A 23966-nucleotide genomic window follows, 5' to 3' on the forward strand; every position below is an offset into this window, starting at 1 on the left:
GGCACGTGTAGGGAGAAATAACCAAGCACATCTGAAATCAATGGTCTCTTTGCTCAACCTACAGATATAATTCTAATCCATTTATAGCACTATTGTGTTTGGTAGACTATCTGAAAAACTTAATTATGATTATCCTTGTTAGATCTGTTGTTTTATTCTGACAAGTCTCACTATACTGAATAAACTGGGATACTTGTAACCAATATAGACTTAAAGCATATAGATCAATTACTAAGATTTGAAGTTAGCATTTAGCACTATTAGATTTCTAATTATTTGTTAACTATTCCTTAAAAAAATTTAAAGCTGAAGAATATAGTTACTGCAAAAGATACCAGTTTTTAATTCTACTAAAAGCTTTCTTTCCATTCAACTTTGATTTCTGATTTTAGATGAAATTCATTAGTTATCTTCATTATTAAAACAAAAGAAAAAGGAAAGAGAATATCTATTAAGCATCTTGGAGCATTTATTCAGCCAGAATCTATCCAGAAGTATCTGCATAGACTAGTCCATGAATGATAAAGCTAAATTACAATTTTGCACAGATAATAGGCTCTTAATAAATTTCTGTTGAATCATTAAGTTTAATCTCAGGTTGACATATAGGCACAAATTTATAAATTAGGTAAATAAATGAATAGTGAATGTTAAACTTATATCACAGAGAAGGTTAAGGATAAATGCATTTTAAAGTTTAGAAGCAGGGACACCTGGTGGCTTAGTCGGTTAAGTGTCTGACTCTTGGTTTAGGCTTAGGGTCCTGCAAGGGGCTCTGTGCCGGGGGGTGGAGCCTGCTTAAGAGTCTCTCCCTCTGCCCCCCCCCCGCCCCCCGCCCACCATTGCGTGCTTTTGCGCATTCTCTCTCAAAAATAATAAATAAATAAATAAACTGCTTTAAAGTTTAGAAGTAAACTAAATTATTTAAGTTGAGCACTTGAGAAAAATCATTAAGGAAAGATGAAATAATTAGAGTACACTCATTCTGCTTTGGTTTCTGCATATTTTAATTTTCTATCCAACTACAAATAGAACTCACTTAAAAGCAGTATAGAAAGGAAATCAAACATTTATTATATGTCTTTAGTGTATCGGGTACTGAAATGGGTTATTTTATATGCTGTTTCATTTTATCACTAAAACCATACCATGAATTGAGTATTATTATGATCAACATGTTCAGATGATAAAATGATACTCAGACCATTTAACTGACTTGCCTTAATTTAAAAATCTCAGGAAATGGAGCCAGAATTTAAATCCAGAATTACAGACGAAGATATTCAGTTGATAGATATAGCCATCCTGGTTGTTAAATATCAACACTGCCTGGGCCAGTCTTAATTCTGAAGTTCATATTATTTCCATTATTTTATAATACTCTAAATATTCAGTGCTTTTCTTTGACTGGAACTTTTTTAGATGTTGGGATACAGTGGTTAACAAGATAGATATGAACCTTTCCCTAAGTGGATTTTCATTATCTTGTAGAGGACTTCATCAAATAAATTATAATACGATGTGTTAAGTGGTATGTAAAGTAATTGAGAGTCCTGGGGGCACATCATAGGAACTTTGACGCCTACTTACCATTTTTCGGATTGGTTTAGACATCACCTAAACCTGGCCTAACACCCTGTACCTAAAGCCTTAGTGTACCACATCTGCTTGCATAACATTCTGTATTTGTCTTCTAATACTTAATACTTAACATTACTTGAGGAGAGGGATTTTGTCTTTGCCTAAGCATTATGTCTGGCTCATAGCAAACCTTCAATAACTATTTCAGAACCAAAAACAAAAAAACAACAAAAAAATAGAATCAGGGTCTAAAACTGCAGCAAAATGTGAGAGAGCAGTTTTAGGTAAGATTTTAGGTATTATGATGAGAAGTGATGGAGATTTCCTTGTAAAGTAGGAGGCAAGTTTATCTTTTAAGAATGAGGAAGATGGTGTAGGATTTATTTATAAAGGTTTAGAATGATCACTGTGCAGATGCAAGAGGAAAGAGAAAGAATACATAAAAAGGATAGCCTTGAAGATGTGCTAACAGTTCCTCTGAGGTTGGAATCTTTGAACATGTAGTGGTACCAATAGGCATTGTATACATAATTTCCTCTAAGAATCAGCAGCTCAAATGCAAGAAATCAGGGATCAAGCCTATATTTGTTAGGAATGCTCTTGGCCTCAAGTAATTGGAAAGATAAAAAGTAGTTTGAACTTGTAAGGGTTAATTTTGTCACGTATCCAGAAACAGATACATAGAATAATGATGATTCCCAAAGTTAAGAACAAAAAACTTCACTCCTCAAAATGTTACTATGAGTCCTTCCCTGCATATCAATTGGAAATGGTTTTTCTTCTGTTTTTTTCTAAAATCTTGTTTTGTACAATACTTTTTAAATTAAAATTGATCATTAAAATAAAAGTTTAGAAGGAAAATATCTCTCTGTGTTGTTTCCAAAACATTTTTTGGTTCATGCTGAATGTTATTTAGTACCAGACAACACTTGAACATCATTAAGGAACCCAGGACATAAAAAGAACTGATGGTACACTTTAAATGGGTGAATTTTATGGTATGTGAATTATATCTCAATAAAGCTGTCAAAGCAAAAGAAATGAACAGAAAAATGGGAACTTCCTCCCCTACACATAGCAAAACTTAAGGAATAGGAAAAAAATGACTATTCATTGTATAAGTAATATATCAAGAGGTTTCTTAAAAAGTGGTTTCTGGTTCTGGGGTGGCAGGGAAAGGTGGTAGATGAGGCCTAATCTTCTACCAAGACTATTAAGTGAGTGAAGCTTATGTTTTTATACCAGACTCTTCTTCAACCATTTGTATAATATATGTAATAACTTGCTCTGATCTCACAACACTTTCCACCTTGCTCTTTTCTTTCCTCCATTTCTGTCCTTCTAATTCACAAAAGGGGGAAAAAGAAAAAACCAAGCAGAAACCTACTCAGAGTTGGCTAAAATTGTTTTCTCCACTTGCTTTATAATTTCAGTTTAGCATGCTCCAATAAGGATTTCATCTCTTCCACTACCCTAACGTTGTTCATAGATCACCGATGACTTCCATGTTAAAATCCAGTGTCAATTTCTCTGTTCTCCTTACTCAAATCCTAAGCAATATCTAATACAATCAACTGTTCTGTTTTTCTGGAAACATAAAAGTCACCAACTTTGATCCAGTTACTTGGTCAGTCTTGATCACTACCACTTGATCACTACCTTTCTCTTATTCCCTATATCAGTGAGTTCTACCTATTTCACCTCTAAAACATGTGGAATCAGTCCACTTTTCTTAGAGCCCTACTTCAAAACCAAAACATTATCTCTTTTCTCAAATCTATTCTTTTTACTGTAATATAATGTGTTTTTAAAATATATACTTTGTTGAATTATACCATTCATACAAAAAAAGTATGAAAATTGTAGATGAACAGCTCACAAATTATCCCAAAGTAAGTGTACTTGTATAACTACATTCAGGGTAAAGATGAATCTCTTCTTCTCACTCATTATCTGTCACAGTTATTAGGACCCTTGAAGAACATTGCCTGCCCCAGAGAAGCTACCTCATGGCCACTCTCAATCTAGATCCCTTTGATCCAGAGCTAACTGCTATCTTAACTTTTAACACTGCAAATTAGTTCCACCTGTTTTAAAACTTTATTTAAATGGAATCATATACTATGTATTTTTTAAATCAAGCTTTTTTGGTATGTTTCTGAGATTGAAGTTTGTGTAGCAGGAGTTTGTTCATTTTTATTGCTATATAGTATTTTATACTGAGAGTACACCATATTTCACTTTTCTGTTCTACAGTTTATAGATATTTGAATTTATAGTTTTTGTCTACAAATCTTGAGCATATCTTGAACTTATCTATTGAGATAGGTAGATAAGATATTAGATATAGATATTTGTGTCATATATATACCTAGAAGTACATATGTTCAAATTTAGTAGATAGTGAAAAGCAAATTGCCAGTGGACATACCAGTTGGCAACCCAACCAGCTGTGTATGAGAGTTCAGGTTGGTTTATATTCTTGCTAACACTTGGCATGTTAGTCCTTTTAACATTTACTTTGCTGATAAGTTTAAAGTGGTATCTCATTGTACTTTTAATTTGCATTGCCTTTATGACTCTTAAGTTTCAGGACCTTTTCATATTTATGGGTCATTTGGATTAACTCTTTTGTGAAATACCTGTTTAAGTCTCTTGGCTGTTTTTCTATTAGGTTCTCTGACTTTTTTCTAATTAATAGTAGATCTGTACCAGAAATCCTCCCTACACTTACTACCTGTCATACTGGTCTCATTTTTGCTCTTCACATAGGCCCAAATTTTCTTCTTTTCAAGGCTCTTTATAGGCTGTGTCTTCAATTTTCAACTTTCAGCTCAAATGTCATCTTTCATGTAAACCTCCCTCAACCATCTCCTCATCTCCCCCAATGTGCACATCATTCTATTATATCATCCTGGTTTTTTTTCCTTAAGCATCTATCAACATCTGAAATTTTATCTTGTTTACTTACTGGTTTGCTTATATATACTGTCCACTTCCCTTCTTACTGGAGTGTTAACTCATGCTTAAGTCTGTTTTTTTTTCCCAGTTTTTTTTTATTATGTTATGTTAATCACCATACATTACATCATTAGTTTTTGATGTAGTGTTTCATGATTCATTGTGTATAACACCCAGTGCTCCATTCAGTACGTGCCCTCTTTAATACCCATCACCAGGCTAACGAATCCCCCCACCCCACTCCCCTCTAGAACCCTCAGTTTGTTTCTCAGAGTCCATAGTCTCTCATGGTTCGTCTCCCCCTTCAATTTCCCCCCCTTTATTCTTTCCTTCCTGCTATCTTCTTCTTCTTCTTTTTTTTTTTTTAACATATAATGTATTATTTGTTTCAGCGGTATAGGTCTGTGATTCAACAGTCTTACATAATTCACAGTGCTCACCATAGCACATACCCTCCCCAATGTCCATCATCCAGCCACCCCATCCCTCCCACCCCCCACCACTCCAGCAACCCTGTTTGTTTCCTGAGATTAAGAATTCCTCATATCAGTGAGGTCATATGATACATGTCTTTCTCTGATTGACTTACTTCCTCTGATTGACTTACTTCGCTCGGCATAATATCCTCCAGTTCCATCCACATTATTGCAAATGGCAAGATTTCATTCCTTTTGATGGCTGCATAATATTCCATTGTATATATATACCACATCTTCTTTATACATTCATCTGTTGGTGGACATCTTGGCTCTTTCCACAGTGTGGCTATTGTGGACATTGCTGCTATAAACATTGGGGTGCATGTACCCCTTCGGATCCCTACATTTGTATCTTTGGGGTAAATACCCAGTAGTGCAATTGCTGGATTGTATGGTAGCTCTTTTCAACTTTTTGAGGAACCTCCATACTGTTTTCCAGAGTGGCTGCACCAGCTTGCATTCCCACCAACAGTGTAGGAGGGTTCCCCTCTCTCCACATCCCTGCCAACATCTGTCCTTTCCTGACTTGTTAATTTTAGCCATTCTGACTGGTGTGAGGTGGTATCTCATTGAGCTTTTGATTTGGATTTCCCTGATGCCGAGTGATGTTGAGCACTTTTTCATGTGTCTGTTGGCCATTTGGATCTCTTCTTTGGAAAAATGTCTGTTCATGTCTTCTGCCCATTTCTTCATTGGATTATTTGTTCTTTGGGTGTTGAGTTTAAGAAGTTCTTTCTAGATTTTGGATACTAGCCTTTTATCTGATATGTCATTTGCAAATATCTTCTCCCATTCTGTTGACTGTTTCTTTTGCTGTGCAAAAGCTTTTTATCTTGATGAAGTCCAAATAGTTCATTTTTGCCCTTGCTTCCCTTGCCTTTGGTGATGTTTCTAGGAAGAAGTTGCTGCGGCTGAGGTCGAAGAGGTTGCTGCCTGTGTTCTCCTTTAGGATTTTGATGGACTCCTGTCTCACATTGAGGTCTTTCAACCATTTTGAGTCTATTTTTGTGTGTGGCGTAAGGAAATGGTCCAGCTTCATTATTCTGCATGTGGCTGTCCAATTTTCCCAACTCATTTGTTGAAGAGACTGTCTTTTTTCCACTGGACATTCTTTCCTGCTTTGTCGAAGATTAGTTGACCATAGAGTTGAGGGTCCATTTCTGGGCTCTCTGTTCTGTTCCACTGATCTATGTGTCTGTTTCTGTGCCAGTACCACACTGTCTTGATGATGACAGCTTTGTAATAGAGCTTGAAGTCCGGAATTGTGATGCCACCAGCTTTGCTTTTCTTTTTCAACATTCCTCTGGCTATGCGGGGTCTTTTCTGGTTCCATACAAATTTTAGGATTATTTGTTCCATTTCTTTGAAAAAAGTGGATGGTATTTTGATAGGGATTGCATTGAATATGTGGATTGCTCTAGGTAGCATTGACATCTTCACAATATTTGTTCTTCCAATCCATGAGCATGGAACGTTTTTCCATTTCTTTGTGTCTTCCTCAGTTTCTTTCATGAGTATTTTATAGTTTTTTGAGTACAGATCTTTTGCCTCTTTGGTTAGATTTATTCCTAGGTATCTTATGGTTTTGGGTGCAATTGTAAATGGGATCGACTCCTTAATTTCTCTTTCTTCTGTCTTATTGTTGGTGTATAGGAATGCCACTGATTTCTGTGCATTGATTTTATATCCTGCCACTTTACTGAATTCCTGTAAGAACATATTATGAGCAACTATATGCCAGCAAATTAGATAATCTGGAAGAAATGGATGCATTCCTAGAGATGTATAAACTACCAAAACTGAACCAGGAAGAAATAGAAAACCTGAACAGACCTATAATCACTAAGGAAATTGAAGCAGTAATCAAAAATCTCCCAACAGACAAAAGCCCAGGGCCAGATGGCTTCCCAGGGGAATTCTACCAAACATTTAAAGAAGAATTAATACCTATTCTTCTGAAACTGTTCCAAAAAATAGAAATGGAAGGAAAACTTCCAAACTCGTTTTATGAGGCCACCATTACCTGGATCCAAAACCAGACAAAGACCCATCAAAAAGGAGAATTACAGACCAATATCCTTGATGAACATGGATGCAAAAATTCTCACCAAAATACTAGCCAATAGGATCCAACAGTACATTAAAAGGATTATTCACCACGACCAAGTGGGATTTATCCCTGGGCTGCAAGTTTGGTTCAACATCCACAAATCAATCAATGTGATACAATACATTAATAAAAGAAAGAACAAGAGCCATATGATCCTCTCAATAGATGCAGAAAAAGCATTTGACAAAGTACAGCATCCTTTCTTGATTAAAACTCTTCAGAGTATAGGGATAGAGGGTACATACCTCAATATCATAAAAGCCATCTATGAAAAACCCACAGCGAATATCATTCTCAATGGGGAAAAACTGAGAGCTTTCCCCCTAAGGTCAGGAACACGGCAGGGGGAATGTCCACTACCACCACTGCTATTCAACATAGTATTAGAAGTCCTAGCCACAGCAATCAGACAACAAAAAGAAATAAAAGGCATCCGAATCGGCAAAGAAGTCAAACTTTCCCTCTTTGCAGATGATATGATACTTTATGTGGAAAACCCAAAAGACTCCACCCCAAAATTGCTAGAACCCAAAGAGTGTATGTGTTTATAGATGAAGGGAATTTTCTTGAACTTGGAGCATTGCCTGATATTTCTTATGTGCATTATAACTATATTCCTAGTAAGATTACTTAACCCCTAATGATCTTCATTTTCCAAGGTAACTCTAAACCATTATTGCTATATTGCCTGGAACACCTTTTCCAGTCTAAAATTTACAAGTCCATAAAACATTTTTACAATTTAACTTTTGCAACAAGAAGTTACAGTTTGGCAAAATAAATCAAGTACTTTGGGTACACAAGTATTTAAGGCTATTTAATTAGCAGAGACACTGCAGGTTGAAATTTATTGAAAATCTGTAGTTTGATGGTTTATTTGGAAACTTGTTTTCATATTAAAATACTTCTTCAGAATTTTCAATAATTGATTTTAATTGAAGATCTGATATATAAGCTATAATTATGAACAACATGCATAGAAAAATATTAAATCTGATAAACTATTCAAAATTTTCTGCAGCTAGTAACCACCTTGATGTATGTAGATCAATATCAAATGTTTTCTTTAGAATGTTTATTTCAAGGATAGATTATGTTGCTAAAATATCTTTGAGAAATTACTTTTTTATATTGTTAATTTTGTCCTTTTACATTTATATTAGCCTTTTGTATTTATTTCCTGTATTCATTTATAAAATTCATGATATTGATGATGTAATTTTATTATATTTATTTAAAACACATATATATTTGCATTCTGTTCTCATTATTCATGGTCATTATGTTCTCTTACATCATTATGAACACTGAATTAGCAATTCTGAATCCTTACTCCTAGAAGAAATGCAGAATTAGATTCCTGCATAACCTCTGGTCACATTTTCATTAATCAATACAGAAGCTTATTTTTTTTATATATATAAAGTGTTTAAAGACATTTTATTTCATCTGTACTGTTGATTCATTAACATTGAGCTCATGGCCAACAGCACTATAACTCTTGCCTGAATAAAGCTTATCTAGCAGATTTTCTCCTTAAGGCACATCTCTGCCTTCTTGAACTTAAGAATTAAGAATGCTAGCCCTATTGGAGGAGGGACGGGGGTGGTGGACACATCATTTTAAATAATAAAATCACCAACAAAAGCAGTTACTGTAAAACTGTGGCACTAAATAGATCACAAAATGGATACCTCTTTACAGTATGAGAGCTGAAACAAGGCAGAGCATTGCCTTGTGAAGGTGCAGCAAATATTGATACTGGAGATAACAAATAATTGAGAGTAGGCAAAATTGGAAATACAAAATCTGCAAATAATGAGGATTGATGTATAGCTATATAATACAATATAATTTTAAATTATCCAACATAAAAACTTTGAAAAATAGAGCAGAAAACAATTTATAATCTTACCACCATAAGATTTTTTTAATATTTTCCAGTTTTTTTCTCTGGTATATATATTTTCAAATATTGCATGGACAGCTACTCTTTTTGTCTTCCACCCAATTTGCCACTGGAAAGCCCTCCTCCTCCATTGATGGATTTTAGATGGAGCTGTCTTTACCCAATGCTTCAAGGATGGTTATGTGACCTATGCCTAAAAAGTATGATATTCACCAGCTATAGTCACTGATACTGGGATAGAGCTAGAGTGGTGCCATAAGATTTTTGCTAGATTCCTGGAGAAGAGACACTTGCTCTTTTATACTGGACTTGCGTTTGCTGCTACCATCTTTTCCGTAGAATCAAGACTGACCCTAATGCAGAAGGAGGCAGAGTAGAGAGACTAAGAAAAACCAAATCCTAATGAAATAATTTAATTGGTCTTGAATTAACTTATTTTTGTAAAATTGTATATATTTAAGATGTATATTTAAGATGTATTAAGATGAAAATATTAAAAAGATATATTTTGATGTATATATATAGTGAAATTACTGCAGTCAAGCTAATTAACATATCTATCATCTCACATAGTTAACTTTTGTGCTTGTGTGGTAAGAACGCTTAAGATTTACTCTTTTAGCAAATTTCAAATATACAAATTATTAACCATAGTCAACATGCTATAAATTAGGTCTCTAGAACTTAAACTCATCCCGTATAACAGAAACCTTGTACCCTTTCACAAACATCCCCATCTCCTCCCCCACCCCTGGTAATCACCATTTTCTCTGCTTCTGTGATTTGACTTTTTTTCAAATTCAGTGATAGTCCTACAATATTTTTTTTTGGGGGGCCTGAATTACTTTATTGAGCATGATACCCTCTGGGTTCATCCAAGTTCATCCATGTTGTCACAAATGACAAGATTTCCTTCTTCTTTAAGGCTGAATGATACTCCAGTGTATGAGGTATGAATAATGTGAACAGTGCCCAGTGAGCATGGGAGTGCAGATATTTCTTTGAGGTAATTTTATTTCCTTTGGATATATACCTGAAAGTGAGATTATTAGATCATGGAACAAGCAATAGGTTTTGTGTATGCCTGCATGCACATGTGTGTGTGTGTGCATGCACACTTATGATTGATCCTAGATGAAAATAACAACTGAATTAATTCCATATAACATTTAAGATCATATTACATTATATGTTAAAAAAAAAAGGTAGGAGGGGAAGAATGAAGGGGGGGAAATTGGAGGGGGAGACAAACCATGCGAGACTATGGACTCTGAGAAACAAACTGAGGGTTCTAGAGGGGAGGGGGGTGGGGGGGTTGGGTTAGCCTGGTGATGGGTATTAAAGAGGGCACGTTCTGCATGGAGCACTGGGTGTTATACGCAAACAATGAATCATGGAACACTACATCAAAAACTAATGATGTAATGTATGGTGAGTAACATAACATAATAAAAATACATATATATGTATATACATATATATATATATTTATATATAACTACATATATATGTATATATTTATACATATATATGTAGTTAAAAGCCAGTCAACCTAGAAAATTATGCATCCAAATTCCAGACTCTTAACTATTATCCTAAACATCTTTAAATATATATTTTTTGCTTTATTCTAGTATGTTGTATAGTATCATATGATTTTGATAGTACATGTTCAAACTGAAATAATACAATGGTGAGAAATCGAAAGAACAAAATGTAAAAAAAAAAAAAAAAGATCATATGACAACATTCAGTTGCTCAGGTATGGGGGGTGGATATCACTGAGTTCACCAAAAGAAGATCAAAAACAAAGAGGTTTCTAGAGGTTTTTTAAGGGAATAATTTTTAATGATGGGCCATACAATCCAAGCTGGAGAAGGATATAAATGAAGACAGGACGGAAGTAATGTATTATATTACTTGAAAAATGATTGGTTTTACTGGATTTGTTGGGAGAACAAGAGGATCAGAGAAGCTTGCAATTGATATTTTTGGGGGGTGATATTACTAGGAGAAATTACCTATGGAAGAGAATGGTTAAAATGAAGTGAGTAGAAATAGAGAAGCAGAGTTGAGTATCAGAAGATGACAGAGCTATGGACTGAATGCTAGATGAGAACAAGGTGTTTACATTTCCATCATACGAGTAATTCCATATATAAACTAAATACAGGTAAGTAATTTATAGGTACTTTGTTTAATTTTAGTGTTCAATTTTGCTTTGGTAAAATAAAAAAAGCTTCAGAGTCAAGATCTCTGTCTAAACCCGGGTCTGCTATAAACATATATCTTAGGCCAAAGGAGAAATATTTTGAAGATGTTTATCAGATGTTTATATCTCCTGCCCCCATCCTACACATATACAACCAAGTCTGTTTCTTCTGCTAGCAAAGAAAATGGAATGTTCAGCCATTCCTTTCCCTTTTGGGGATAGTTTCAAATAGATGCCCCACCTCTCCGTAGTCAAAGCAAAAGTGAAGACCTATCTGTGTTTCAAGGTCTTGACCAATCCTGGGATTACAACTGTGGCCATCCCTCCCACACTTGAGATTTGTGAGCTGCTGGAGGAATATGTGTGTATGGTCACAGCAATTCCATTTCTGGGCCACCTTGTCAGACTGAAAGGTAATTCTGCTGGAAGTTATGACTTGAGCATTGAGCTTCTTCTTAGAGTCCATTGATTGTGAGTGAAGGACCTGGCCCAAGCTCAGGGATTTGGCTAGTTAAGGATCATATTTTAGGAGACTGAATCATCTCTGTGCCCCAAGTTCTTCTTGACACTCATCACTGCCTTCTTTTAAGATTTGTTCCTTATTGGGGCGCCTGGATGGCTCAGTTGTTAAGCATCTGCCTTCAGCTCAGGTCATGATCCCAGGGTCCTGGGATCGAGTCCCACATCAGGCTCCCTGCTGCTCCACAGGAAGCCTGCTTCTCCCTTTCCCACTCCCCCTGCTTGTGTTCCCTCTCTCGCTGTGTCTCTCTCTGTCAAATAAATAAATAAAATCTTAAAAAAAAAAAAAAATTTGTTCCTTATTAGTAGTAAAGTATAAATCTGTTTAATTCTTCTCTATATAAATATCTCCTAAACTAATTTGATCTTGTAATTTCTAATTCTTTATTCTTTTACACCTTGCTGGAGGACCCATTTCAAGAATCTCAGTCTGGGGGTGCCTGGCTGGCTCAGTAGGTTAAGCGTCCAACTCTTGATTCCAGCTCAGGTCATGATCTCAGGATTGTGAGATGGAGCTCTGCATCAGGCTCTGCACTCAGCAGGGAGGCTTCTTGAGATTCTCTCTCACCCTCCGCTCCTCCCCCCACACCCACCCTCTCTAAAATAAATAAATACATCTAAAAAAAAAAAAAATTCTCTCCCTCTATCCCTTTCTCCCCCAATCCCTCTCTTAAAGGAAAAAAAAAAAAGAATCTCAAAGTCTGAATATGTAGGTGGATTATTTTCCCTTTGCTTTGCTATGTGGATGTTAACTTGACTTAAGAATCCCAGGAAATCTTCACTCTGAAGTGTACAGTTGCTTTTTTGGTGGGTGGAGGGAAGAGAGAGAGAGTGAATACTGCCAAAGAAGTAGTTCTTTATGGCTTTGAATTCACTACCAACTCCAAATTCAAGATTTTATAGATCCTCACTTAATCTCTAGTATTTTCAACCTCCAGAGCCTACACTATTAGAGCATTTGGTTTGTTCCACCCATAATTCAAACACCTTTTCCCCCATTCATGGCAGTGTCCCTTCTTAATGTTTCCAGTTTATAGTAGTAAACACCCCCTACTAGTGTTTCCAAAGTCTGTTGGATGATGATAGCATAGTATGCCAATCTCCAGTGGTTTCTGTCATAGCCAGTAAAAAGAGAGATGAACCCTGAACCAGTCTATTTCCACCACAGACCTCTTCTTTTGGACCAGGAAAGACACCATCTGTAACAATTAGATATCTCTGAAGGCTGGATTAGAATGAATGTTTAGCCTGTTACACTCTGAGAGTGCCTCTATTTAGTGAATCATGAAATGCTGCCTAAATCTGGTTTCTATCTATCAATATCTAATCTTCAGCCCTGAATTCCCAACTAGAATTCACTTTCTTTATGCCTTAAAGTAATTCCTAACTTGTGAAAGGTTGGTACTCAACCCCCTGAGTGGTTATGGTATAACCTTATGGTAAGGTAAGATTTGTGGCTTTGTTTTAGGGTAATGATTTAATATGAGGTAGAATTGAATATTTTACCATTGGCCCAAAATCCCATCTGGTAGTCCTTCAAATATATCTCAAATCTAAGACTTTCTTGTTCCTATCCTAATAAGGCCAGCTTAGTGTCACATTAAAAAAATATAAATTCTATTTTAAAAGCATTGAACAGGAGCCTGGGTGGAATCAGTCGGTTAAGTGTCTTGACTCTTGATCTCAGCTCAGGGTCCTCAGCTCAAGCTCTGCGTTGGCATGGAGCCTACTTAAAAATAAATAAGTAAACAAGCATTGAAAATTAAGTCTTTATGAAGTTTCTTAAGGCAGTGGCAGAGGAGGAAGTCCTTCATTTAATATTATGTAAACTAAAATTTTTCTTTTTTTTTTTTATTTTTATTATTATTAATTTTTATTTTATTTTATTTTTTTAATTTTATTTTATTATGTTATGTTACTCATCATACATTACATCATTAGTTTTTTTTTTTTTAATTTTTTTATTGTTATGTTAATCCCCATACATTACATCATTAGTTTTAGATATAGTGTTCCATGATTCATTGTTTGTGCATAACACCCAGTGCTCCATGCAGAACGTGCCCTCCTCAATACCCATCACCAGGCTAACCCATCCTTCCAACCCCCTCCCCTCTAGAACCCTCAGTTTGTTTTTCAGAGTCCATCGTCTCTCATGGTTCTTCTCCCCCTCCGATTTCCCCCCCTTCATTCTTCCCCTCCTGCTACATTCTTCTTCTTCTTTTTTTCTTTCTTAACATATATTGCATTATTTGTTTCAGAGGTACAGATCTAAGATTCAACAGTCTTGCACAATTCACAGCGCTTACCAGAACACATACCCTCCCCAGTGTCCATCACCCAGTCACCCATCCCTCCCACCCCACCCCCCACTCCAGCAATTCTTAATCTCAGGAAATAAACTAAAATTTTTCTTTACCCACCATCCCAATCTTTCTCCAACTCAATCTCCCTGTTGCACTTATCAGTCAGATGATGGCTTTGATACAGAGATGGCTTCTGGTTCTAACAACACACCTCTATCTTTTCTTTTGTAATCTCATGTGTTAGAAAAGGCAGAAACTATTTTGTGGGTTTAACTATAAAAGGCACTTTGGGGAAGTCCTTGACACCCATCTATGGAAGCCTTGCTGAGCAGTAAGAAAGCAGTTTCTGAGAAGCTGGAGAAGCAGGGTGCCAAAGCCTCTACCCATTTCCACTGAGGAGTGGTAACTAAGGTTTATGTAGACGGGGAACAAAAATCCTAATTTTTAGAAAGGCTATATTAGTTTGCTAAGGCTGCCATTATAAAGTGCTACAGACTGAATGGCTTAAACAACAGAAATTTATTTTCTCATAGTTCTAGAGGCTAGAAGTTTGAAATCAAGGTGTCAGGAAGGTTGATTCCTTTGGAGATCCTTGAGGTAAGGACCTGTTCCCGGCCTCTCTTCTTGGCTTGTAGATGGTCACCTTCTCCCTGTATCTTCACATTGTCTTCCTTCTGTAGGTGTCTGTCCAAATTCCCTCTTTTGATAAGGACACCAGTCATATTGGATTAGGACCCACCCTAATGACTTCATTTTAACTTAAGGACCTCTTTAAAGACCCTATCTCCAAGTACAGTTACATTCTGAGGCACTATGATTTAGGACTTCAGCATATAAATTTGGGGGGGGGGATATAGTTCAGCCCTTAACAGTGGCTTTCCAGCTTTTGACTTGGATACTTATGCTTAAAGACAGTTTCTAGAATGGGTTTGAATTGGTTTTTCTTTTCTCCATTTTCACAAACTCTGAAGCCAGTACTAGCTTACTAAAAGAGAAAAACATGCATAATGTTTGAGATACCGAGTGTTTCATCGGAAAGCTGAGTGCCACTATAAAGTCTTTGTACCCCTTCTAATGAATGAAATTAAGGGAATTTCAGGGAACAGAGGTAGGATTAATTGTATGATAGCCCGTATGTAATTTTATCCCTCTATATTAAGAAGCAGTGGTTGAGACATTTTTCAAATATGACTGGCTATACTTATTTTCCCTCATAACGATAAATTTGTAGTAATTCATCACGTAGTTGAAGTATTTGTTAACAATTTTGAATTAAGGTTTTGGCAAGGTTCTGGGATCACTCAAATATTTACTACTGAAATATTAATCAGGACGCACTACGCTTCCTAGTGTAAATACCTTGAAGGAGAAAGTAATTCCTAAACATACAAAGAGGTAACTTGACTGTCTATGTTTTTATCTTGTGTCTCTTCCCTCTGTGTTAATATTTGATAAGGTGTTTCATTTATCTGAGACTTCTAAAGCCATAACCAAAGCTCTCTTTGAGAAAACTGGCATCTTCTAGTTTAGAGATCCTCTATGTAGTACCACAACATTACTATATAGTAGCTAATATACTCTATTAATATGTTACTCTGTCTGAAAAATAAAATAAAATGTGCAAGTGTTCAAGATGGCAAAAAAACAAAGGCTAATGCTGCTTGGGTTTCATTTCTTAGAATGCTCACCATGTTGACTTTTGTTTATATTATGTGACCAGTGATTTCACTGAAAACCTGCACGATTCATTTTAGTTGTAGAGTCAGTTGACCTTTGTAAAGTATATACCTATGGAGAGTAGGCGTTTGACTTGTTTCAACCTATTAGGATTTTTTGTTTTATTTTGTATTAAAGAAAAATTCTGGAAGAAAACAGGTGTGTATTAATGCTGAGTAGGTTGGTTTTTTGGGTGGCTTCTTTTAGTCAGGCTTTCTGTACATTGAGATGTTACGTGATTCATGAATCCTGAATCTGAAGCTCTTCAATTCTAAAATCGCCATTAGAAGCCTTTCTTATTTAAGCCCAAGCCAAAGTGCTCTCATTGTTGCTTTTCTAAAAGTTGAGGGGGGGACCCACAGGTTCACACTTTTTATAATGAGGGAAGAACATTTTGCCTACCTTATAAAAATGTGATTCAGTATCTATCTTTAAAACTGGGTTTTAAAAATTGGATAATACACATAATAGCAGCAGTGAGCCACTTTTATGGGTATCCTATAATTTTATAATTATTAATCTAAAATTAAAATTCTGTACTTCTTTCTTTCAGAAAACCTACATAGTACGTGCCACCCTATACACAAACTACATAGTGAGTTGGATGGGCTCTCCCATAGCCTTTGAGATATATTATAAGGTCTGAGCCATTATTGTGTCTCTCCTGAGTCATATTTGAATTTTATTTTGTGCATTTTGGCTGGTTGGTATTGGTGGTATAGGACCATATAGATATAGATTATCTCTACTTCTGTATTTGTTACTAGATCAGACCAGTATTCTTTTTCCCCTTCTAACTCTCTTTGTTAATGGAATGTACTGTATGTAGTCATACACTTTGTATTAATATATTCAAAATCAATCTGTTTTGTACTTTTTATGTTGTTGAGTAGTAATAATCAGGCTTGTATTAGCATATTAAATTTAGTCTTTTACAAAATTTAAAAAACAGCATGAACAGAAGCTTCCCTGCTTTTCTAAAGCTCTTCTACTGAGTACGTTCACTCCATACAATATACATTCTAAATATTAGTCCATATGTCTATGTACTGAAAATATTTCATCTCTGTCTCTTTCTTGCCTTTCAACTTATTTTATGGTTTTAAATTTTTTTTTTTAATTTTAGTTCCACAGAAGATTTAATCTCGATGTTTTCAAGTTTATCAATCTTTTAATGACTCCTGTGTCATACATACAAATACATTTATACTTCAACATTACACATATTATTTTGTAATTTGATAATTTTTTACATTAGTGTTTAGTTAGTCTGGAATTTACTTTTATAAATGGTGCTAGATTGAGATGGAACTTCATTATTTTGTTGTAAAAAATATGAATGAATGTTGAATTTCTCACATGTTTTGGGCTAGCAAATATGATGATGATTATATAGTTTGCCTTGTGTAATCTGTAATGTGACATGTCTTTAGAAGCAGTGCTGGTGGCCAAGCAGCACACATATCAGACCTGCTGGAGCAGTATTTGCTAGAAAAAGCATAGAAGAATAGGGGTCAGTACCTCAGTGGTGAGTCACCATTGCCTCATTCCACCTAAAGCAGAGCATAGCAATCTATTTGGGCCATGTGACAGATTCCATTAGAGGGACCTTGACCATTGAACTATGGACTTTTAATCAGTAATTAGAGAAACACCAGCTCCTCCCCTGGCATGATCAGGAACCAGAACACAGTAGTAATATGATGTGGCAGAACTTTGATTTCAGCACTATCCTGACAGCATGGCATTCAAGATTGATGAGAAGTCCCAGCCCAGCTGAAATCTAAGACTTCTTGTTATAAATATAAGATGCTGCAAGTTAGGGTAACCTGGATGGCTCAGTTGGTTGAGCATCCAACTCTTGATTTCAGTTCAGGTCGCGATCTCAGGGTGGTGAGATTGAGCCCCGCGTTGGGCTCTGTGCTTGGCCAGGAGTCTGCTTGAGATTCTCTCTCTCCCTCTCCCTTTGCCCCTCCTCCTGTGTGCACTCTCTCCCCCTCTCTAATATAAATAAATCTTTAAAAAAAAAAAAAGATGCTGAAAGTTAGCAGGATTGCCATGCCAGTAGGCCACACCAGTTGGCCACATCAGTATACATGGTGGATTGTGTTAACCCTAGCCCCTTCCCTGACATGAGTACCATTGGAAGTGGCAATGGGGTCCAAACATTATGGCTGACCAATATTGACTGCCTTATGCTCTGAGCTATAGCAAGTTCCTGTGGAGCTTTGTAAGATGCCACATTTTTGGTAGGCCATGTTGCAGGGGACCATTCTTGCAACTAATTAATTTTTACTTCTCATTGCCTATTTGGCCATGATCTGTTTTTTTCTTAATATTCTAATGGATGTGATTTACTTTACAGATCTGATCTGTTTTAGCTAGGATTTTTAAAACTACTTTCCTAAATGCATAGTTTTTCCTTTTCTTATACTCTCCTTATCTGGCTTTTTAAATTTCCTTTTGAGTTAAAAATATTCAAGATATGCTCTAGGACCTTGTACATTTTTTTAAGTTTATTTAGTTATGTTTCTAATATAATTTATTCCTGAATTTTCTCTTGTTCAGGAACTAGCTTTTGTTTTATTGATTGTTACTGACTTAGGTTTGTGAACACTTCCCAAATTCATATGTTGGAGCCCTAAGCCCCAACGTGGCTGTATTTGAAGATGGGGCCTCTAAGGAAGTAATAAAGATTAGGTGAGGTCCTAAAAGTGGGAGCCTGATCTGATAGGACTAGTATCCATATAAGAAGAGACATCAAAAAACTCATTCTCCTTCTCTTTGTGCATGCACTGAGGAAAGGCTGCAGGAGAAAGAGAACATAGTGAGAAGTTAGCTGTCTACAAGCCAGAGACTTCCAGCCTGCAAAACTATGAGAAATAAATTTGTTTTCTGTTGTTTAAGACTGTTATATAAAAGGTACCTGGGTGGCTCAGTTGGTTAAACATCTGACTCTTGATTTCGGCTCAGGTCATGATCTCAGGGTCTTGAGGTCGAGCCCTGTGTCAGGCTCCATGCCTAGATTCTCTCTCTCCCTCTCCCTCTGCCCTTCCCCACTGCTCTCTCACAAAAAAAAAAAAAAAAAAAGACTTATTTAAGCCACCTAGTCTATGGTGATTTTTTTTAATGGACGTCTGTATTGATCAACTCTATTAGTTCTTTGTTTTTTCTTTATTATTTGGGTTTTTTTGCTTGTTTCCTAGTTTATAAATTTCTCTTATACATCATTTTTTAAGTTTGGCTTGCATTCTGTGAAAAACCCTTAGTTCAATCTTGCAGCTCACTGATTTTTTTTTAACCATCCTGACAGCGTATTGATTTTTTAAATTTCAGTGGTCAGATTTTAAATTTCCATGATATTCTGTTGGTTCTTTTTAAAAAATGAATATTCTTCCATATCTTTTTGAAGTTATTAAATATTTTAAAATGCTGTCCTTTTCACTTTATTAAGCTTATGTTTTATAGGTACTGAGTTCTTCCTTTTGTTGGACTTGTTTCCTCTCTTTCATATTGGCTTTTCTCTTTGATTATTGTGATTGAGTCCTCAACTGTGTATTTGAGGTTGTTTATGAATTTGTTTACATAAGCTTTTCTCCCTATATGGAAGGAGGAGTGGTGGGATAAAACTTCTGGATGGAGTGAGCCAGTAGCTGCTTTTGGCTTTTGGGTAGTAACAACTCTCCATTGTTACTGAGTGTTGTTAGCCGCCTAAAGTTTCTGTTGTACCTCCCCCCCCCACCCCCAGCATTGGCTATCTCTGCTCTGCGTGACAATAGACATCTCCATTGCTTACTGCCTGGCCCAAAGAGCAATGACCCTGTAATGCTCTACTTTAGTACTCCAGCCAATCACTCTCTTGGCTGTCCGAGATCCCTCCTGTATTCTTTATCTGACATTTGTAGGCTTAGCATACCCTTGGACCAACTTTCATCTTTGTAGGAGTTTTCTTCTGTGCATGTTTTGGGCTGTGGCTTCCTTCTCTACTTTCCCATCTATTTTCTTTCATGGAAGGATTCCTCATGGTATCTGAAGATCTGAGGATATTGCCTTTTCTTTATTATTATATTGTAGGAGATATGACAATACCCTCTTCTGTACTTTTCAGGCTCCTAGGGTCAGATGAAAAGGCTTGGCATATAATCAGTCTTCCTTCTTGAACCAATGTCCAAGAGAGCTACTACATTTTAAAAATTGCTTTATTTTGATATAATTTCAGACTTCAAGAAATGTTTCATGAAGAAGAAAGAATTTCCAGTTACCTTATACTCAGCTTTCCCAAATATTTCCAAATGTTAACAATTGGAAATAATAATTTGGGAATATATATCAAATATATGGTTGAGAATACATTCTGAATCATTTAAGAGTAAGTTATAGTGATATCACTGAAAATGGCAGAAGAAGGAACTCTAAAAAATATGTCCCTCCACTAAAGCAATGTTTAAACTGGCAAAAAACTGTTAGAATTAACATTTTTGGAAATCCAGAATCTAATTTTAAAATCTAATAAAAACTTGACAGTACCTAGAAGAGTGCTTAATAAAGAATGAAGCTGCTAATTTCAGTAAGTGAGCCATGGGACATTTTGAATTACCCACTGTATTTAGTCAGGGTTCTCCAGAACAAACAGAATGTATATATAGAGAGAGAAACATTTATTTTAAGGAAATAGCTCATGTGATTGTGGAGAATTGGTGAGTCTACAATCTGAGGGGATAGGCCAGTGGGCTGAAGACTTAGAGGAGAATTGCATTTCAAGTCCAAAGTCTGCTGGAAAAATTCCTTCTTGCTTGGGTGAAGTCAGTTTTGTTCTATTAAATCCTTCAACTGATTAGATGAGGCCCACCCACATTATGGAGAGTAATTTGCTTTACTTGACCATCAATTTAAATGTTAATCTCATCCAAAAACATCTTCACAGAAACATCCAGAAAATATTTGGCCAAACACCTGGGTTCTCAGGCCCAGCCAAGTCGATACATAAAACTAACTATCACACCCACCTACACTCCCCCATTTCCCAGCTCACAGGTAGAGGTGGGGATGGTAGCTTGCATTCCTGATTAAGCTGGCTGGTGCCAGAGGGGTTGACCACACACAGCAAAGAATACAGTCTTTCAAAGAGTAAGTTACAGACATGAGCCCTCTCTATTGCTTGATACATCAGTGTGCATTTCCAAACACAAGGAATTGTTTTTATTATTACATGACCATAATGTAGTTATCAAAATCAACAACTTAACTTTGATGAAATACCATTAGTATATGGGTCTATTTTAAAGGCTCTTGTTACATATTACAATATTTCACTCTCAAAAGTTTCTATCAATTTACACTTTTGTCAGTAGAGTATGGCAATTTCCAATAACTCTTTACCATTTTAAAATTGTAGATTTATATTATTTTTTAAAGATTTTATTTATTTATTTGACAGAGAGAGAGAGAGACAGCAAGAGAGGGAACACAAGCAGGGGGAGTGGGAAAGGGAAAAGCAGGCCTCCCATGGAGCTGGGAGCCTGATGCCGGGCTTGATCCCAGGACCCTGGGATCATGACCCGAGCTGAAGGCAGATGCTTAACAACTGAGCCACCCAGGCACCCTGATTTATATGGTTTTAAACTTTGCTGAATTGATATGTGCTTCTTCAGATTCATTCCAGGGATCCCCTATTTCTTTTTTTTTTTTTTCTTTTTTTTTAATATAGATCTCATCTCCCTTCTCCGTATTTTGGTTTTTCTTTTTCTTCATGGAATCTTCCTAAGAATAAAAAATAAAAATTCCAACTCTGGGAGTATTCTAAACTTGACTGTTCCTTGTACAAAAGCATTTTTATCTATTACTGTTCTCTATTACATACACATATTTTAAAAAAAAAAATATCTTTACAACCTCTCTATGACATAATAATTTTGGAGATAAAATTATGAGAGGTTAAATGACTTTCCCAAAGTTATACAACCAGTAATTGGTAGACTCTGGACTCCTCTTGGACTTTCTGACTTCAGAGCTGATACCATTATTGAGCTGGTTAGGTGGGAAGGACAGTGACAAACTCAATCAACATTTGCCAAAGGGGAATTTATATCTGCTACATTTAATTGTCTTGAGGATAGTGATAAAAGCATCTTTCATGGGAGATGATACAAGGTATCAGACTGAAGGCTCTGGATGGGGATCAAAGGTAATGAAGAGTGCTAGATGTTAATGATGGGCAATAAATGTACCTTTTAGTCTAATATGATTGCCAGGTTAAGGGAAATTATGTATGAACTGAAAACAGAATAAACAGTGAAAACCAGCACCTACAAAGCAAGTAAGGCTTAGCAAGTCTTTAGAGCTGATGAGACTTAAGAACACAGATGTGATGAAAGGGTGGCTAATGAAATTTGGACTCTGATACATGGTTAAAAAGAACAAAGCACAGGAGCTGATAATCCAGCAGGGGGAGTAGAGGATTTTTGAGGAAGAAGAGCCAGAATGGATAAATCAAGACACACTAAAGCAGGACAACTTTTAGAGATCATCTGGCCTTATTCTTCTTACATTACAGATAACACGGAGGCCCTCTTGAGATTACAGAGCTACAAGTTGCATAACCAAGATTAGCAACTACATTTTTGATGCCAAGCCCTGATCTTTTTCTACTGCCTCTTAAATATTATGAAATTATAATCTGTAACATTAAAATTATCTTATTACTTCAGATTCTCTTCGGAAGTTTGAAAATTGAAATTATGATCCTAAAATGATTGAAGTCTAAAGACCTTGCTACTGATACTAATACTTTTCTCCAACCCAAAAAAGTGGCATCATCTGGGGTAGCCTGCGTTAAAAATGGAAACACTTCCTATAACAGCAGTTTTGGAGAACAAAAGAATAATGACAACTTTTTTCATTTGGAAGAACAATCATTATTTTTCTCATTCACATACAAACAATAAAAACAATTTCTGTTATAAGCAGTCATTTATCTTCATCCCTATTCTGTATGTATTTTTTCACACTGTCTCATTAAATTCTCATATTGTTCAGAAATCCTTGGATATGTTGTAATTTTACCATCTGGGATTCATCAGTCACAAAATACATATACATTGTAATAAAAATGGATGCTTCACAAGGATTCATATTGGCTGTAGTCCATCTTAAAGGCCTTTGTTCTGTTAAACAATGGAACTGTGGACAGTTGATCTTATTAATTTTTTCAGACTCTACTACAACATTCTAAAATAACATTCATGGAATACATAAATCTTTGGAGAATTTATGTCAAATCCACATAGATTTTTCTCATTTTCTTTAGCTTATAAATTTTACTTTAATGTTACAAATATACCTATAATAGTAATTATACTGCATAAAGTTGTTTAGAAGTGTTTAGTGGGGTTCTACAGACCTTGGTGGTCTCTTTAATAAATTTAACTAGTAGTGCTTTGTAATATATTGTTATAAATAAAAAATTGCTCACTAATCTCTTTCCCATCTGTAGGGTAGTTCTAGATGCTCCACAGAAATAAGAAGACATTGAGCAAAACTAGGGAAATGATAGGAAAAATTCCTGCATGTTAATTAGTTAGCCATTTGGGGATCAGAAAACAATGTTTCCATCATCAACTCCTTCACTGCTGGAGAGACAAAAATAATGTGTCTGCCCTCAGAGAGCTCACAATTTAATGATGGGAAGTATGCAGTAACACTATAATATGAACCAGAATGCTGTAACTACCAGAAGTTAAGGAAAGCCAAGCAGGGAGAAATTGCAGCTGGTTGGGGATATCCAGAAAGACTTCTTTTTTTTTTTTTTTTTAAAGATTTTATTTATTTATTTGAGAGAGAGAGAATGAGAGACAGAGAGCATGAGAGGGAGGAGAGTCAGAGGGAGAAGCAGACTCCCCGCTGAGCAGGGAGCCTGATGTGGGACTCGATCCTGGGACTCCAGGATCATGACCTGAGCCGAAGGCAGTCGCTTAACCAACTGAGTCACCCAAGCACCCCCAGAAAGACTTCTTGAAAGAGATGGTATTTGAAGTGGATTTTGAAAGTCCGCAACTTACAGGTTAAGGTAGAGTAAGAAAGATAGCATGCACAAAGGTATAGAGACACATTGGGTTTGTTTGGAAAATATCAAATAATGTAAGTTAGATGCAGTTTGAAAGACTAGTAGAAGAAA

At 36.0% G+C, this 23966-nt stretch overlaps 1 protein-coding gene across 1 annotated transcript in view; it reads left to right on the forward strand.

Moving 5' to 3' along the window:
- Window positions 1-23966, forward strand: part of RBMS3 (RNA binding motif single stranded interacting protein 3) — a 1498583-nt gene that overhangs the window by 10623 nt on the left and 1463994 nt on the right. The window lies entirely within an intron of this gene.

The sequence above is a fragment of the Phoca vitulina genome, unplaced genomic scaffold (genome assembly GCF_004348235.1).
Source record: "Phoca vitulina isolate PV1807 unplaced genomic scaffold, GSC_HSeal_1.0 scaffold10, whole genome shotgun sequence".
NCBI lineage: Eukaryota > Metazoa > Chordata > Mammalia > Carnivora > Phocidae > Phoca > Phoca vitulina.